We start from the raw sequence: 17,628 nt of genomic DNA, 5'->3' as shown, positions 1-17,628 counted from the left end.
TTCCGTGGGGGGGAGGGTGCGTGCGTGCTTACGTGTGTGTGTGTGTGTGTGTGTGTGTGTGTGTGTGTGTGTGTTTCTTTCTCAAACTCCTAATGGGACTCTGATAACTGAGGAGCCACGAGGTTGTATTTTCCTGGTCTAAAAGTTGGAGACACAAGATAATGAAAGGATAAAGAAAGAAATACAAAACAATGATGCATGATTTCTTGGCCCACAAACCAAAAAGCAGTGTGGAGTATTAGAACTAATAGGGGATCAGATGATTATTATCTGTTAGGACATGATTACAAAGTGATGTTACTTTAATACACACACACACACACACACACACACACGCACACGCACATATACATATATATATATGTTTAAAAGGCTTCAAATTCCATTGTGGAAAGCCGTGCAATCAACTACTTAAAGTGTCAATGATGTCTTGCAGTCGACCTCAGGAAATCTTTTTACAGATATTTATTATCCAAAGCCACGTCACCTCAGACCACAAAAGGAAATTCTGTGCTTAGTACAGAGAGGCACTATGGTCTGAGAGAGGTTTGCTTTCAGCACTTGGAGTTTTCTTGCAAAACCTCCATAAACTCACCACAAACCACAACGTAAACCAGCGCACTTCAGACAGGACTTGTTAACCTAATTCTTCCAAATTAATTCGCCCATTTTAAAAGGGATTTCTGACTAATGATGCAAACAGAAACTCCAAAGCCATGAGAACCCCCGTTTGAATTCGAAGGTTGGCAGGGAAAAAATAGTAATCTTTGGGGAAAGGAAAAAAAAAACACGTAAGGAAAACACTGACTCCTACAGTGCCAAATGTAATATTTTTAAAAGTTTAACTTAATTCGATCTGAGAAATAAATATCTCCATTTCAGAACAGAGAGCGTATGTGGCATCCCCAGCCCATTTCCCTAAAGGAAGAAAAGGATGTGGACTCTGTTTTCAATTGCTTGGTCCTGCTATTCTATATGTAAGGTTGCTAGACGATTATTACCAAGAGGGTTAAGTCTTACTGATTTTTTTTTTAATGTGAGTACTTTATTTTGCTCCCTCCCTCCTTCGTTTTGTCCGTATATTTCATTCCCTGGGCATTTCGTGCACACACACCTCAGTGGCTGGTAATGTGGCATGTAGGGATACAGATAGGACCCGAAGAAATCAAGGACCTCTTCTCTGGCCTCCAATCTTCTCAATTCAGCAACACACCAAGTCATGGAGAGTTCAGAAACAGAAACTCATTCCCAGTAGGTAGTAAACACCGCGATTCTCCCCGACGTGACCTGGTGTTGCATTTTTTCAAAACTGTGTTACCTTCCCCCTTCTCTAGAAGCAATACGTTCTAACTTCCTTCTCGGAAAAAGGCTTGGTAACGTAAAATCAAACACAGCTTCACACTTTGACAAAATGACAACCCCACTGGGGTCCAGGGCATTGTTTCTCCTGCAAGTGTTCAATTGCTGCTAATAGCTGCTTTTTCTGGAATCCTGCAGCAACCTTTAGCAGATGAATTCAGGAGCTGCTACCAGGAACAAAACTTGTGTCACTAAAAAAAAAAAAAAAAGGCAAAAGACACAAAGAAGAGTGATTTGCTGCTGCATTGCGATTTCCTCTCGGGGAATTTTCCCTAGAAGTTGCCAGATCCACCCACATCCCTCTGGGCCCAAAGTGGCTAAGTGATGTACGTTGTGTAGACAGATACATGCGTAGACTTTACAGCTTAAAACTAAGTTTAGAAGGAATGGGGAACAATATGTGAAATTTCTTTATCAACATTCTGTTGGAATTTCCGTTTTCAATCAAAACGATCTAGCTGTGTAAATTGCAGTCTGCTTGGTCCTTTATAATCGCTACCCCTCTGTGTGAGTATAAATCGGTTTTATTTCACAAGTGTGTGCGAGTAGCTGTTTTTGACATCTTTTAACAGGGCCCTATAGTCAACTCTTACAGAGTAAGAATCCTCTGAGGTCACAGTATAAATGATTATACTTCATCGCAACATTTCAAGCCATGTTTGACCCGCTCTCTGCTGCCCTTGCCTATTTATTATGCACTCCAGCCAAAGGTTGACCCAGTTATGGCCCATGCTCCTGGTGGCTCTTCCTCTCGCAGCTGTGCCCAGAAGTATGCTCATTTGCAGATAAGCAAAGTCCTTTTGAACGTCCAGATGGGCCCAAGATCAAGTAAACTTACAAAAAGCTCTGAAAGAAAAGTTCTCATGAGGCTACTGTCAACTACACTTCTGACATCGTTTGGACAAAGCAAGGCGAGAATGCACGTGATGGCTGCACAGGACACTTTCCTGCCCAAACCCTGACATCGTTAATTTCTTATTGAATTTAAAAATTTTTAATATTAAAGATATAAATACGAATTTTAATCTTCAATTTAATTTATTGAAGTTCTAAAGTACTTTGTTTAGTTCAAAGACTATTAAATTTGAACCTTGTATTTTTATTACATATCTTTCAGAGTGTATTAACATTGCATAAATTTTGGAGTCATCTCAGTTGTTTCTCCAAACTTGGGCCCCATTGGCCATTTTAAATAGGAGTCGTTACCAATAGATGCATCTGGAAGATACAGAATTCTCCAATATTTGCTCATTTCCATGAATATACCATGGCCTGAGGAATTTAAGAAATGAGGTCATTCAACTCAATTATTCTTTCTGGATAGGGTTAAAATCCAGCTTTTTAACTACCATGGGAAACCTGACACGCTGGAGACATCCAGAGCTCAAGTATCCTGTCCAGAACTTATCAAAGTGTGTATTACACTATATATTTTTTATTTTACTCTATTAAAGGCACAAAAAAAGTCAACAGGAATTATAGTTACAATACACCCAGATAACATGAGAATTGTAGTAAACAGGTAAACAGAACAAAGGAAGAAGTCAAAAGGAAAGATAGTAAGACAAATGCATTCTGGTGCCAAGTGGGGGAGGGTTCCGCTTGGAGCTCAGGCCCAGGTGAGCGCCAGAGTTGTCTCAGTTGCCACCCACAACGGTCCTAGGATGACATTGTTTGTACTGTCAAACAAGGAATATAGAAATCATTATTTGGGAAGTTGTAGCAGATGAATTGTACCCAAGATGAAATTTTATTTTACCACCTCAGACCCATATGGAAAGAAAGTGGATAGTAAATTTCTTTATCTTTTTTTAGAATTTATGATACAGAAATATGCTAATTAGACCTTATTAAATATAAATTCTATTTATCTAATTATCTGAATGACTTAAGGCTGAATTTACCTTAATTTCATATTATAATTGGCTTTACATTAAACACTGCAAATGTGAATTCCTCATCCCAGGCAACATCCTTCTTTTCATTAACAAACTTGTAGGACCTTTGCTTTATATTGTAGCTTTTCAGGAACCAGGTACACATGTACACAAAATCCTAATTCTACAAGTTCTTTTTGATTCAGGTAAAGGCTCTTAATTCTTGGAGGATCGTTTCCCAATCCTTCCAACAGATGACACACACCCAATTTCTACCTCCATATGTAAAGCAGAACTTTCTTCTCTTTTTTTATTATTGCGTGTCATCATCATCTGGTAGAAAGAAGAAGCAAGAATGACTGGAGAGGAGAATGGGAAGGATGCAAAGAGGAACTAAGTTGGTCAAGACTTACCGTTGGGACGTCATATTGTCAGTATTCATGGGTGCCGGCACCTTCAGAGTTTTCCGCTTAAATATCAGACATTCCAGGCAGCACCTAAATTAGCAATTCACTCTACTCTCAGGAGTGGTGACAAGGAAGGAGCAGAAAAAGTTGGGGTCAGGTGGACCTGGTGTTAAATTCTATCCTTGCTATTTATGAACCTATCTTGAGACCTCGGGTCAGTTACTTAACCTCTCTGAACCTCCATTTAGGCTCAGTTGTAAAAAAGAGGTGATACAGTAGTCCTCCCTTATCGTGGGTCTCACTTAGCCGCAGTCAACAACAATCCAGAAGCAGATGATCCTCCTTGTGACGTATGGTCAGAAGGTCAGTAGTAGCCTAACGCTGTGTCACAATGCCTCTGTCAGTCACCTCACTTCATCTCATCGTGAAGGAATTTTATCATTTCACATCATCACGGGAGGAAGGGTGAGTAGAGTCCAGTAAGATATTTTAAGAGAGAGAGACCACATTCACAGAACTCTTGTTACAATATTGTTCTAATTGATCACTTTTATTATGAGTTAATGTTGTTAATTTCTTACTATGCCTAGTTTAGAAATTAAACTTTATCATGTGTGTGTCTGTATATATAGGAAGAATATAATATATATAGGGTTCGGTACAATTCACCATTTCGGGCATCCCCTGGGATCTTGGAATGTGTCCCCCGTGGATAAGGCAGGACTATTGTAACATCAGTTTTCTGGATCGTTACTAGGATTAGCAATATATACGAGCACCTAATGGCACACAGTCTGGCACACGTTTGGCACTCAGTAAAACATAGATGATGTCATTAAGCATCCTGCTCAGAAATAAACATATTATACCACCAGAAATGAACTGCAGCATAACAGATTCTAAATCAAGGGGCTAATTCACATGATTTTCAGTATCATGCATTGAGTCCCAATGCTTTTAAAGATGGTCCTAACCTAGAGTATCTTAAAGACGCTAGAAAGTCATATTATCCAGCCTCCATCAGGAGACCTAGGAGGGATTGTGAGATTGTCGGTCCAAGGCAGCTAGAATGCAGAGAGAGAGAGAGGTGTGATGTTTTTAAAGTACTTCTTATTGAATGTTTAAGCTCTAGGCAAAGTAATTTATAGACATTACCTTCTTTAATACAACAAATCTATAAGGCAGGTACTACGTACATATGCTCTAAAGTAGAGAAAACTGAGACCCAGGGAATAAATTCCCTCCAGGTCCCATAGCTTGGAAGTGGAGTTGATGAGATTTTAACTCTCACAGTTGGACTCTGGATCACGTGCTGTTAACATCCATGTCAGGATAAATATAAGGAGCAAAGCTACAGATCAAGCTGGTGATGGAAGAGGTACTAAAGGATTGGACAGAAGGAAGAGGAGAGAACACAAATCTTAGCTACAAAAGTCAAGAGACATGACAAGGCACCAGCAGGTAGAACTCTCTGTTTCAAGGCCAATGGCGGTCTCTCCAAGGGACCAGGCTGAGCTAGAAAAATCAGCTCATGGCCATGTAATTTACCACATTTTTTTCTGAAAATACAAAGCGCTTTCTCCAAAAGAAAGCGTTTCTACAGATATACGAATGGCCAAGAAGCATATGGAAAGACGCTCAACATCATTAACCATGAGAGACCTGTAATTCACAACCATCGTGAGATACCATTTCTCACCTACGAGGATGGCTATCAAAAAGAGAGACAATAACAAGTGTTGGCAGGACGTGAAGAAATCGGAACCTTCATACATGGCAGGCAAGAGTGTAAAATGGTACAGCCACCGTGAAAGCAGTTTGGGGGTTCCTCAATACATTAAACAGAGAATTACCATAGGACCCAGCAACTCCATCCCTAGATATATCTGAAGGAGTTGAAAACAGATGTTCAACCAAAAACATGTACACAAATGTTCATAGCAGCCTGGTTCATAATAGCCAGAAGATGGAAACATCCCAAATGCCCATCGACTGAAGAGTGGATAAAAAACACGAGGCAGAGCCATACAATGGAATGTTATTCGTCCACCAAAAAAGAATGACTGATGTTCTAATGCATACTACAACATGAATGAGCTTAAAAACATCATGCTGCGTGAAAAAAAAGCCAGACACAAAAGGCTACATGCTGTATAATTCCGTTTATATGAAATATAAAAACAAGTCCCAAAATCCCTGGAGACAAAAAACAGATGACTGGTTCTTGCCAGGGCTTGGGGGCTGAAGGGAGATGGGAAATCACTGTTTAATGGGAATGGGGTTTCCTTTGGGGGTGATTAAAATGTCCCCCTAGTGATGATGACCCAACACCGTCACTAATGGTCAAGTCGGTGTTATATGTCTGTTACCATAATTTGAAGGAAAAAGAGAACCTTTATGGAAACCCAGTATGTAAAATTGATCAAAAACCCTGATGGAATCTGGCCTAGGTGGGGAACCTGGAGCCACTGACCCCCAGCCTCACTAGAAACACTGTCATTAAAACAGAGAAGGCCAAGTCTACTCCTCCAACCCATACCCTGACGCTCTGAGGAAAAGCAGAACCGAAGTTTCTCTGTTGCCCACATGGAAATGCCAACAAAACTCTGAGCCCAAAGCTAAGGAAGAGTTTTTACTAGAACTTAGAGAATCCACACTGAGAACTTGAGTTTGCATGGACAAATAAAAGCGAGCTCTTCCTCAAACAAACAAACTGTGGGGATTTTTAGACTGATTTTTAGGTTTTTACAGATAGAAAACAGAACTTTTCTCTGTTGACTGTCCTGGAAGAAGAAAATGTAAGAAATGGTCTTTCTTTACAGCACACATTGCCATTCCTCAATTATTCTTGCAAAACCAGGCTCTACTTTTTCATTTAAGTGTGGGAACACGTCTCCCAAGGTGAACCCAGCATTTTAAGGTCATTCCATTCCTTGCTTTAAAAGTTCATTCAACAGGTGGTGAAATCTCTGTCCACTTGTTCCCGGAGAAGCATTCCAGTTGGTGTCCTAAGGTCAGACTCAGGATTCAGCCGTTCTCCCGGTGCTCAAATGAATTATGGGTGACATTACTGCCCACTCTAGAACCACCCTTGAACTTGCCAGGCTCCTTGAGCTCTAATCTCTTCTGTCCTTTCTCCCTCTGAACAGTTTCCTACAAACTGATTATGAGATTCCCTGTGTTCACATCTCCATCTGGTGAGGGGGTCCTGGGTAAGATCCTTTCTTCACTGAAAGCAGGAGAGTTTCTCAAGAGCGACACCGGCAAGTGCGAAAGTTAATGGTGAAACTGGGCTTTCTGGCCACTGTTCATGTGTGGCCCAGGAAACGGGCTCTCGACACGTTGGTAAGAAGCCTTAAACCCAGATTACGGCACCCCTCTCTCCAGAGTGCTCTTTTTTGGGTAGGAGGTGAAAGGTCATCCTCTCAGACTGGATAGTTGTACTCAAGCAATTACAGGACCCCAGTGTTTCTACAAAAGAGATCTTTGAAATTCCATCAAGAGATTTTTTTCTTGCAACTGATTTACCAAAAGCACAATTAAGCAAATGGCAGCATCATTCAAGACCATTTGGTGGAAGATGCCTCGGATTTTAAGTTCCAATATAATTATTAACAGCAAAAAATACAGATTTTAAAAATTGTGAATAATAAACCGTGAGCTATCTATCCTATTTTAATAGACTACACAGTATCTCCATTTGTGTCGTCAAGGTCCAAATATAAAAAGAGGTGAACATTGAACAATGGAAATGCTAGAACACAAGAAATCGGAGCAGATGCTGGGGTAAAACTCAGTAGAAAACCGAGGGTGGCCTTGGACTCCCAATCGCACGTCTTTATTTTCTCTCCTTAACTTGAGGAATTAAAACTGCTTAAATGGAAAGGAGATTCAATTTTTTTTTTCTTTTCTCTGGGCATCATTCAACCAAGGACAGTGACTTGCTAGGATTTGCTCCGTTCTTGAAAGGCAATTGTCGAACGTTGAATCTCTAACCTAAGAAGGTGTTGAGTCAGTGTGTTTCTGTGTCAGACTGCAGAACTTACTGCAGGTCTAAAATGCCCTCCTTTGGCCTTAATATAATCAGAGGGAATTTAGGTCAATACCTGGGGCACGGTGAGTCAGCGTATCCATAGCTAATACTCACTTTCCCTATGTTTCTTGAGGGTGCTGTGCACATTTTTTTTCTTTTTTCTTTTTCTTTTTCTTTTTTTTTGGGGGGGGGCGAGATCCCTGCTCTTTTTTTCCTACACAGAAAGCTGTAACTTGCTGAGAAGGAAACCATTTTGACAAAGAGAATTTCAAAATCGAAACTCGATGGTTCATTTTAGGAAATACATTCACCCTATTATCTTTGTTATTTCGTCCCACACAAAAGCAATCACACTCTTCGAACACATATCCTAGCAACTTGTAAGAAATCCTGAAAGGTAACAAAGCAGGGTGTTGCCATCTCGAGATGGAGGGCTGGAAGTTAGCAACCTCACCCTACTGTGCTGTAAGATGGAGGCCCCAGGGATAAGTCACTGGGTTTGCAAATATTGACAGGGATCTTACGTTGAGGGTTCGGTGTCTTCACGGCTAATCAAAGCAACGAGGAATCAGACTGGAAGCCACCTCAGAGTGCAATCATGAAGTACAAAGTCCAGAAGATTCTTACGGAGGGTGACCAATAAAAGCTGAAAAAAAAAAAAAGGAAAGGCATTTAAGTTTGTCACGTATTTAAAATGAAATTTCAGGAAAAGATCAGATTATATTTACAGGGTAAAAAAAATAGCACTTGAATGATTTTGAAATTTCCAGGGTAGAGGTCATACATCTGATGCCATGCTGGGCCCAGAAGGGCAGATGGATGGAGTTGGGGCAGGGACAGAAATGTTCTCAGGCTTCCTCGGAAGCTCAGCTCTTGAAAAAAAGGACATTAAAGCATCACTTCAGATGATAGGGATGTAGTGTCTCTATTACTCAGTTTTTGGGAGATATAATTGACATATAACATTATATTAGTTTCAGGTGTATGACCTAATGATTTGTATTTCAAAATGATCACCACAATAAGTCAAATTAATATCCATCACTACACATAATTACAATTTCTTTTCTTGTGCTGAGAACTTGTAAAAGATCTGCTTTCTTAACAACTTTCAAATATATAATACATAGTATTAACTATAGTCACTAGGCTGTGCATTAGACCCCCAGGATTGTTATTCATTCTTTTTTTTAAATGAGGTGGTTACACTTTCCAAAGACGCAGCAAAAGGGCAAAGTCCTTAATTGCCTCCTGACCATTGAATGTTTGCTCTGAACACCTTAGGAAATAGCTCACTCCATTTCTCACCTAATTCTTTTTTTCTTTTTAAGATTTTGTTATTTATTTATTAGAGAGAAAGAGAGCACAAGCAGGGGGAGGGGCAGAGGAAGAGAGAGAAGCAGAGTCCCTGCTGAGCAAGGAGCCACATGCGGGGCTCCATCCCATGACCTGAGCTGAATGAAGGCAGACCCTTAACTGACTGAGCCACCCAGGTGCCCCTATTTCTCCCCTAATTCTTCAGGAAGAGAGCCATTGTGAGTGGAAGAGGACAGGAGTCCCACTGATGTCCCTGGAAGATGAGCAAATCTTTCATAAACTGCATGAAAACATAAGCATAACAACAATATTGCTAATAAAGGGCCCGACTTGTGTGAGGTAGGGTTCTAGGCCATGGATACGCAGCAAGAAACAAAACAGCCTCCAGCCTTGCCCACACAGGATTTAGACTCTAGTAGGGAAGGACGGGCAGGATCAATTAAGCAAATCATTATTTGCTCCGTCAGGAGGTGATAGGAAATGCGGGGCAGGAGAGAAGTAAATCAGGAAGTGGTGGAGGGTGCTGATATTTCACCCAGCACGGAAATGGAAGGTTTTTCCAAAAAGGGAACCCTTGGTGGTGATGGGTAGTGGGGAGGGCATGTATTGCATGGTGCACTGGGTGTTATACGCAACTAATGAATCATCGAACTTTACATCGGAAACCGGGGATGTACTGTATGGTGACTAACATGATATAATAAAAAATTAAAAAAAAAAGGGGGGAACCCTTGGCAGAGACCTGAATGAAATGTGTCAGGGCCATGGGAACATCCGGGGAAGAACATTTTGGACAAAGGGCACATCAGATGCAAACCCTCCCCCCCATCCACCCGCTCTTGCGGGCAGGAGTGTGCAAAGATTATCTGAGTAACAGAACAGTCTAGCTGGGACAGAGTGAACAGGCAGGAGGGCAGGGGGGCAGGAAGATGAAATACAACTGAATCCCAGATTCAAAAGCTACCGAAAAGATTTGCTTGGTAAAGATTTGTTGTTCTAGAGAGCTGAGAATTGGCAGGTTTCTAGTACAGGAGTGCCCTGATTCCAGAGCAAGTCTTTGGAGAGATTACAGGAGAACCAGCGTGGATTTGTGCTGGTGACCTGGCCTGACGTTGCCTCCTTGTCTACGAAATGACCTTTCGAAGAACAGAAGGAGTTGCCTAGGGCGAATCCAACTGTGGTAGATATTTTGGAAGCTTCTTCATGCCATCCCAGCCCCATGGGTTCCCCCACCATCCCACTCCAGTGAAATGACCCCACACAGGACTGGGAAAGTGGGCAAGCAGCTCGACTCCAAATTCCGGGTGTAGGAAGATTAATATTACATGAGTCAATGAATCTTCACCTCTCGAATTTCCCACAAATGAAAGAACTTCCTCTGCCCCCTCAAAACATCTGGATGCTGCCTGCCGGGGCCCCCAATGCAAGTGGAAACATCTGGGTATCGGCAAAGAGGGGGAACGGGATGGCATCGAAATAGGACTTCGAACAGTTGCGTGGAAGCATTAAAAAAAGTTTTGCCTTTTATTATGTAAATTTACAGTAGACTTAGCTATTGCTTGCTTATTTTTCCTTCTGCCTGCCGCCCACACCACGGGAAAGAGACACGGCTTGATGAGCAAGAAATATAACGCTGTGGCCAAGCAGGCCTTTCCCAGTCGATCTGACCCATAACTACTGAACATACAGTCTTTTTTGTTCTTTCTCCTTTGGCTAGCGAAGGTCCCCTCTGCGACTCTGGAAATCTGGAATTCCTGGGTAATGTTGGCCCTGGTGGATCTCAACTCCCACTCGGCATGCTTTTTGTATGACTGGCGTTCACTTGGGAGGTTCGAGGGGAAAATAGAAGCAGTGTGTATGAGAGGGAGAGACGTGTCCATTCGTCATTTGATTTGGGGGTACTACGTTGTCATTGCTGTCAAACTCAATAAACGTGCTGCTAAAACACTTAGGCCCGTATCGATCCGCTCCCACATCTCCTGCAGAGAATGAAGAGTAACAGAGCCTCCTCCGTCTCCCCCCCTCCCTCAAGCTCTCATGTAGAGGGGAGTGAGCTTCCTGTAACTGTTTATTTTGGAAACAGTTGAGGAAGCATCTCGACTCACATTTTCCCATTGTTCAGCTATGGCCATATCATTCCTTGTATGAATATCTTGTAAGATACGTTAAGATGAACTTGGGTGGCTTGGGTAGAGGCTGATTTGTTACTGGTGGGATTATTGTTATCATCATCATTATTATTAACAGATGATTTTTGGTAACAAGGGTTTTTCCCCCTTTCAAACCATATATCTGCAGCCTCCTTACTAGTAATTGGAACGACAACCACCAGATTTTGAAAATTCAGTGCATTGTAAAAAACTACACTAACGGTTTTACATGGATGTTCATTGAAATTCTTGTCACATACCTCTAGGGTATGTGGTAGTCAGTGTATTTTGCAGATAAGGAAGTTGAGGCACGGAGGAGAAAGAAAGACAGGGGAAGTGACATCTTACACTCACTCAGAAAGCAACAGGCAGGGCCGGGATTGGAACCCATGTCTGACTGATTCTGAGGCCCAGGTAGTCAACCACTTTGCTAGGCTGCAAGCTCACGTCTAGAAGTGGGAGGACATCTTCCTGCTGAATAAACGTGTATGCTGGAGGGCAAAACCCGAGAATCTCTACTGCGATGCCCCACACCCCAATGGCGAAATCAGCACTCGAATTCCCAGCGTCCCTTGCATCTCCCATGGCGCTGCCTGCATGAGACGCACGGCTAGGAGCATTCTGTTCAAACTCCTGGTGGAGCTTCCATTTTCTGGGTGCGTGTGGCAACAGAAGCCTCCAGCCTTGGGTTGCAACACTGAGTTCCCAGAGTAGGTTTGGCCTCCATCATTGGAGGGCACAGCAGGGTTGCAAACGTTCTGAGAGTCTTCTGCTCATGAAGGAGCCATGACGATTGTCTGCTCATGCTGTGGTTTTGCGGCCTGATGAGGGATATGTTTCTGGAAACTTAGCCTCAATTCTGTTTCTGCAGCAATCTCCCCCCCAACAGTGATTCTATGAGCTACCAATTTTCATTATTACATCCCTTTTCTGCGTAAACTTACTTGAGTGGATTCTATTGTTTGCAACAATACGCACAGAGGAGAGACAGATGGACGGGATGCAGATACTTCCCCTTTCCTTGGGGTGGTTCCTCTGGTGAACTGTCATTTTATGCCGCTACCACCAGCAGCCCCCATAGAAACTGTCTGACTGCCCACAGAAAGCCCTGAGGTTATCCTATGGGAAATACATCTAACATCGCCCATTATGGTGTGGGAGTCAGAAAACAGAAGCTCGAAACTGTGAAGAGCTTCTCTAGTTGGCAAAAAAGGAACGAGAGCTTCAACTCTCCCAATGGAAGCCTCATCCACAATGAATAAAGAGCTGTTCTGTTATTGGCAGGTTTGAAAACACGGTTCTTTACAATAATGCCCGAATGCCCGCGGGGAGTGAAAAACACGAAATCGTACACAATGGTTTTCCACTTCCCTAGACTTGTGTTTACTACTCTCTGCTGATTCCACACATTTCCAGATAAATTCAGGCTCCACTTCATTTCATTAAAGTGAAATCTGTTCAACGCTGTCCGTAGTTGAGTAGAAAAGCTTCCCACTCCAATGTTATTTGTATTCAGGAGCAAGGCATCCGGGCCAGAACTGAAGAGGTGGAGTGTATGGTGGCTTTGACCAAGGCCAAGCGGAAAGCTGAGAGCACCCAACCACAGCGGATACGAAGGGATGCAGACAGGTCCTTTGGGATACCAGGCTCCCTGGGAGCATCCAGCATACTGTGGGCCAGGCAGAGTGGTGGCATAACAGGTGGCCATGCCACAGGAAGAGCTGGAGTCCGCGATAGATAAGCAAGGGGTAGGGGTGATCCAGGAGCTCTGACAATAAACACCGTCAAACATAACTTCCACTTAAAGTAACAAAGCAGGGACGTCTGGGTGGCTCCATTGGTTAAGCATCTGCCTTCTGTTCAGGTCATGATCCCAGGGTTCTGGGATCGAGTCTCGCATCAGACTCCTTGCTCAGCGAGGAGCCTGCTTTTTCCTCTGCCTGCCACTCCCCCGGCTTGTGGTCTGATTCTTTCTCTCTCTCTCTCTCTCTGACAAGTAAATAAATAAAATTTAAAAAATAAAGTGGCCATGCAAATTCATTTAGCCATGAAGCAAGACAAAGTCAGATGCCTTAGAAATTCATATTGTCTCTTTGGGGCCATAATGGTACCACTTAATAGCTTATTACTCCAGAGTTTATAAATTCTGGTAAAAGTGTTTTTTTTTTTTAATAGCAATCTTCTGCTGTTCCTAGCCTGCCTTCTTGAAAAATACAAAAGAGACTAGATACTTGACAAACCAGAATTTCTAAATTACCTTAGAGAAATTCCAAACCGTGGTGGGTTATGTTCAGCTCTAACATCTCCAATATGTTTTTTTCCCCCTGTTAACATCCAAAAGGCAGAAATCCAACCTTAAAGGAAGCAACATATGATACAAAGGAAGTCTCAGAGAGGAATATAGAAGACAATCTAGCGTAATTTTCAGTTTTAGGAAAAAATGTGCATATATATATATATTTTTTTTTTACAAAAGTTACCAAATATAGCTTCAAAATTTGCGTGTACTTCAACTTTCGAATCTTATCCTATCCCCGCCAAACTCATTCATGTGTTAGGCATGTTCATATTCCAGATGAGACAGCAAAAGTGCACGATTTTTGATCTAATAGCTTCACTTGTAAGCAATCCATGTGGGCAAGGGCGAATCACATAGGCAGCCAAGATTATTTCTAACAGCAACAATTAGAAATAACCTACGTATCCAGGAATAGGGGAATTATTAATCTGTATTATGTAAAACTATAATAAATCCTAATAATGACTATTATATAATCATTGAAAATACAAATTTTCAAGAATACGTGATAGTGAAATATGTTTATGAAGTATAAAAGTAGCATTCAAAACCTCATGACCGTGATCCTAATTTTTCTTCCCAAAATTCACATGAAAAAAGACTGGAAGAGAAAAATGCCAACGTATTTTCAGCTGTGGTATTTTCAATGAGTGTCTCTTTTCTGCTCTATAGTTTTCCCAATTTTCTTTATTATTATATAGTATTATTTTTTCATAATTGGAAAGATCAGTAGATCTGACTTATAAGCACTGAAACAAAACCAAACACTAACCAGGTAACACTTCTTCATTTCCTAACCTGGTTTGAGGTTCAGAGAAGTGGTCTGCTCTTCTGACCTAAGGTAGATTTACTAGGGGTTAGGGGCAGGGAGAGTAAGCGGGCCATGTTTGCCTCAGTAGGAAAAGTGGAGGATGGAGGTCACAGTGGTGAGTAATCCAAGAAAAGAACTAGTTTATTGTGAAGTAATATGCTTTATATTCCGATAACAGCTTCCACAAAGTAACAGAAATCTCTTTGCCCTAAAGAAGGGTCACTTTAGGATTAGCTAGAAATGACCTCTTATATTCCTGACAACTCCAGTTCTCAACTGTCTTTCCCTCATGCAATTTTTGCTCTAATATCTCCACAAAGCCCCCTTCTACTGTAAAGATGTCCATGTCTTCATGGGCCTATCTTGTTTCCTGGGTTGTTTACCATGACAGTCTCCGTGCCTTATATTTCTAAGTGAAAAGTCTGGGAATTTGGTCTTCCAGTGGAGAAGAATATTCGAAGTGTCTCCTGTCCCAGAAGATCTGATACTTCTGAATTACTCTTTGGATTTAGTTGCAATAAGTTTATTTCATGTGATGACGAGGACATTGATGATGATGCAGACCATCATGGTGACGAATGGCCCAGTTTCCTTAACTGTGAGATGAAGAAATCTCTATTTTACAGGGTTTTGGGAGGAGAAGATAATGAGAGGATTGTATAAAAAGCCCACAGTAGTGTCTGGCAATGAGTAATTTTTAAGTATGTGTCCCATTATGATAACTAGTTCCTAGAAAATAGATTGTTTGAAAGGAAGAAAGTAATATATGGCTATGTCCATACAATGCCCACGGAATCATCCAGAGGCAGCATAATAATGTGGGCTCAAACCAGACTGCTTGGGTTTGAATTTCTCCGTTATGAAACATTGGCCAAATGTCTGAATTTCTCCACACCTCACTTTCCCCACATGAAAGTGGAGTTGATAACAGTTCCTGCTTCGTGGGGCTGTTATGAGGATTAGGCCAAGTATCGAGGAGAATGCCTGGCAAACAGTAATCACCACAGGTAATCACTAAGGTAAATATCTTCCTTCTGACTTGTTTCACAGTAACACACATGAAATAGTCCAGGGTGAAGCACTTCTGCTCTGTGAAATTTGCTTGGACGCCCAGAGTTATGAGCCCTCAGCTCTGCCCCCACCCCCAACTACAGAGGTTTCTTATATATACATTGAGTCTCTCCATCTTTCCTTAACTAAGCAAGCTCCTGATTGTGCCTTGTTCGTTTCTGTGCTCCCGAAAACCCAGCACCCTGTATGTCCACACTAAATGTTTAATGCCATTAGAAATAGACCACAGCCCCTACTGAGTACAGACGATGGATTTCATCAATATTGGGTTGCTTTACACCCCCCCCTACCCCCACCACACACACATATAAATTACTCATCAGGGAAATTTTGGAAGAGGGGACATATTTTACCTCACCCATTGAAAGGTATTCCTAAATCTGTATTCAGACTTCTTTTTAATAAAATTTATATAAAATTGTTAGAATTCTAGCAATGAAATTTATATCACTGGAGTGACTTTACTCTGCCTAATTAGAGAGACATTTCCATTATTCCAATCTGAACTGCTAAGAAAACCTTGGGGAGAGGCTGTTTAACCAGTGACTTCTATGCTGCTAAGATCAAAAACGAATTTCCACTGTCTCTGGCTCATAGTACACATTCTGGGTAGACAGAGCAGGGACTCCGTGGGAACACAGCAAAAACTGCCTTGGACTTCCAGGCCTGGGGACTTGGGTTCTGGATCAGGTGACCCTGGGGAAGTCACCGCACCTCTCCGGATCTGATTTCTTTCTTTGCATAGCAATAGGGCTGCCAAACAGGTCCAGAATTCAGGTTAAGGTGGACTGCAAGCACTCCTGAATAATTCCTCCCTCTTTGGGGGTGTGTGGGGGGGTGGCAAGTGGTAAGGAGGGAGTGAGAAGGTGCCTTTCATTCAATGAATAACTAAAGTGTCTTTTGCTTGAAATTTCTGGACGAAGTTTCTAGATGCATCCAAAGCAGTGCCACTCTGTGTCTGAATTTTCCTACACGACTCTGAGCCATCCTTCAGCATTGCAGGGGACGTTCCCAGGCAAAGTCTTTCAAGCCGTTCAGCTCGGCACCACCGCCTTCCCATATCAAAGGAGGCTTCCTGCTGACTTTGTTTATACCATTAAATTTCCTCACATGTAAAGCCGGGAGAATTTTTCCAGGTGTTCAAATTCCTGGAGGGTGGGGAGAGTGCCGAGGCCTATATTAGAGCAATACCACGCGAGAGTGAAACACAAAGAACCCTTTTCACGGTGTTGCCCCCTCTGGAGATCCCTATTTTGGAGGCAGCCTTGGCAGGGCCCACAGGGCCGTCTGTCACTCTCCTGTGACACCGACTGCCCGATCAGGGCGGTCCCGGAGCTCCAGGGCCGGCGGCCGCCGCGCACACTCCGGACACCGCCTGGAGCCGACCTGCGCACTGTGCGAGGGGGTCGGACAGGGCTCACCTGCCGGGCGCACCTGCGCCTCCGGGGGTGCCGGTCGCCCGAGGCCGGGTCAGAGCGCGAGGGAGCGGACAACGCCGCCTCTTCAAATAAGAAGGGAAGGCGATCGCATCCCGAGCTACAGGTAGAAATCAGAACGAGATCCTGGGCTTCTCCGAGCCAGGTGAAGAGAGCTGGCAAGGTCACCCATTCAGTCACCAGGTGGTGCATTTAATTTAAAAGGACTGTTAACCTTGTTTATACAAAATAACACCAATATGCAGAGAAGCAGTAAATCCATTGTCGTTAAACAGCGGGGAGCTGCTGGCGCTGGCAGCCTGCCCACCGGCGACGTGAACTCGGCTGGCACCGAGCGGGGAGCCGGGAGCGGCGCGGGCCAGGCCTGCGAGCCCCGCCGGCCGTGCAAACGAAGGCCCGAGCGGTGCCCTCTGTGCCCTCCAGATGACTCTTTGCATTCTTGTCAAATATATTTAGAACAAGAGGTGTCCACTTAAAGAGAAACATTTGTTAATGACTTAAATGCAGGCGCTTGGCAGCCCTCCAGTTTCACCTTTATAAATATGTAGGATCGGTTTCCAGCTAAGCAGGGAACTCCGGAACAACATCTCTTTCTCTCCGTGTCCCCTCGAATTGACCTAAGGTGAATGTCCCTAGCACCTTATTAATTTTCTATCCCAGCGGGTTTTCCTGAGTCAATGCCAGCCTTCTCTCGGAACGTTGACGGAGATAAATTAATGATGCGCGGTACCGAGAGAAAGAGAGTGGTGTTTCTTTAAGCAAAGGGACAGATTAAAGTTAAATTCCTGTTGACTGAGGCGCTGGTGTCAACATCCTCCTTGTTTACCAGCAGCTGTCCCCGTTAATGACACTCTGATAACTTGCGGAG

The 17,628-nt window shown here is 42.9% G+C and overlaps 1 long non-coding RNA gene across 2 annotated transcripts in view; it reads right to left on the bottom strand.

Annotated features, from left to right (window-relative positions):
• Positions 1–424: 424 nt before the first annotated feature.
• LOC103660005 overlaps positions 425–17,628 on the bottom strand; it is a 37,609-nt gene continuing 20,405 nt past the window's right edge. The window contains exons 4-6 of one of the 2 annotated variants that reach the window (XR_567655.2): positions 8,201–8,322; positions 3,650–3,751; positions 425–1,550 (exon numbers count right to left, since the gene is read on the bottom strand). This is a non-coding gene — a long non-coding RNA (uncharacterized LOC103660005). Of the gene's footprint in view, positions 1,551–2,807; positions 3,039–3,649; positions 3,752–8,200; positions 8,323–17,628 lie in introns of those variants that run through there. The other variant, XR_567656.2, reaches the window with a different exon arrangement.

Source organism: Ursus maritimus, unplaced genomic scaffold (assembly GCF_017311325.1).
Source record: "Ursus maritimus isolate PB19 unplaced genomic scaffold, ASM1731132v1 scaffold_27, whole genome shotgun sequence".
Taxonomy (NCBI): domain Eukaryota; kingdom Metazoa; phylum Chordata; class Mammalia; order Carnivora; family Ursidae; genus Ursus; species Ursus maritimus.
The sequence above is the reverse complement of the archived record's forward strand: the minus strand, read 5'-3'. Positions and strand labels throughout refer to the sequence as shown.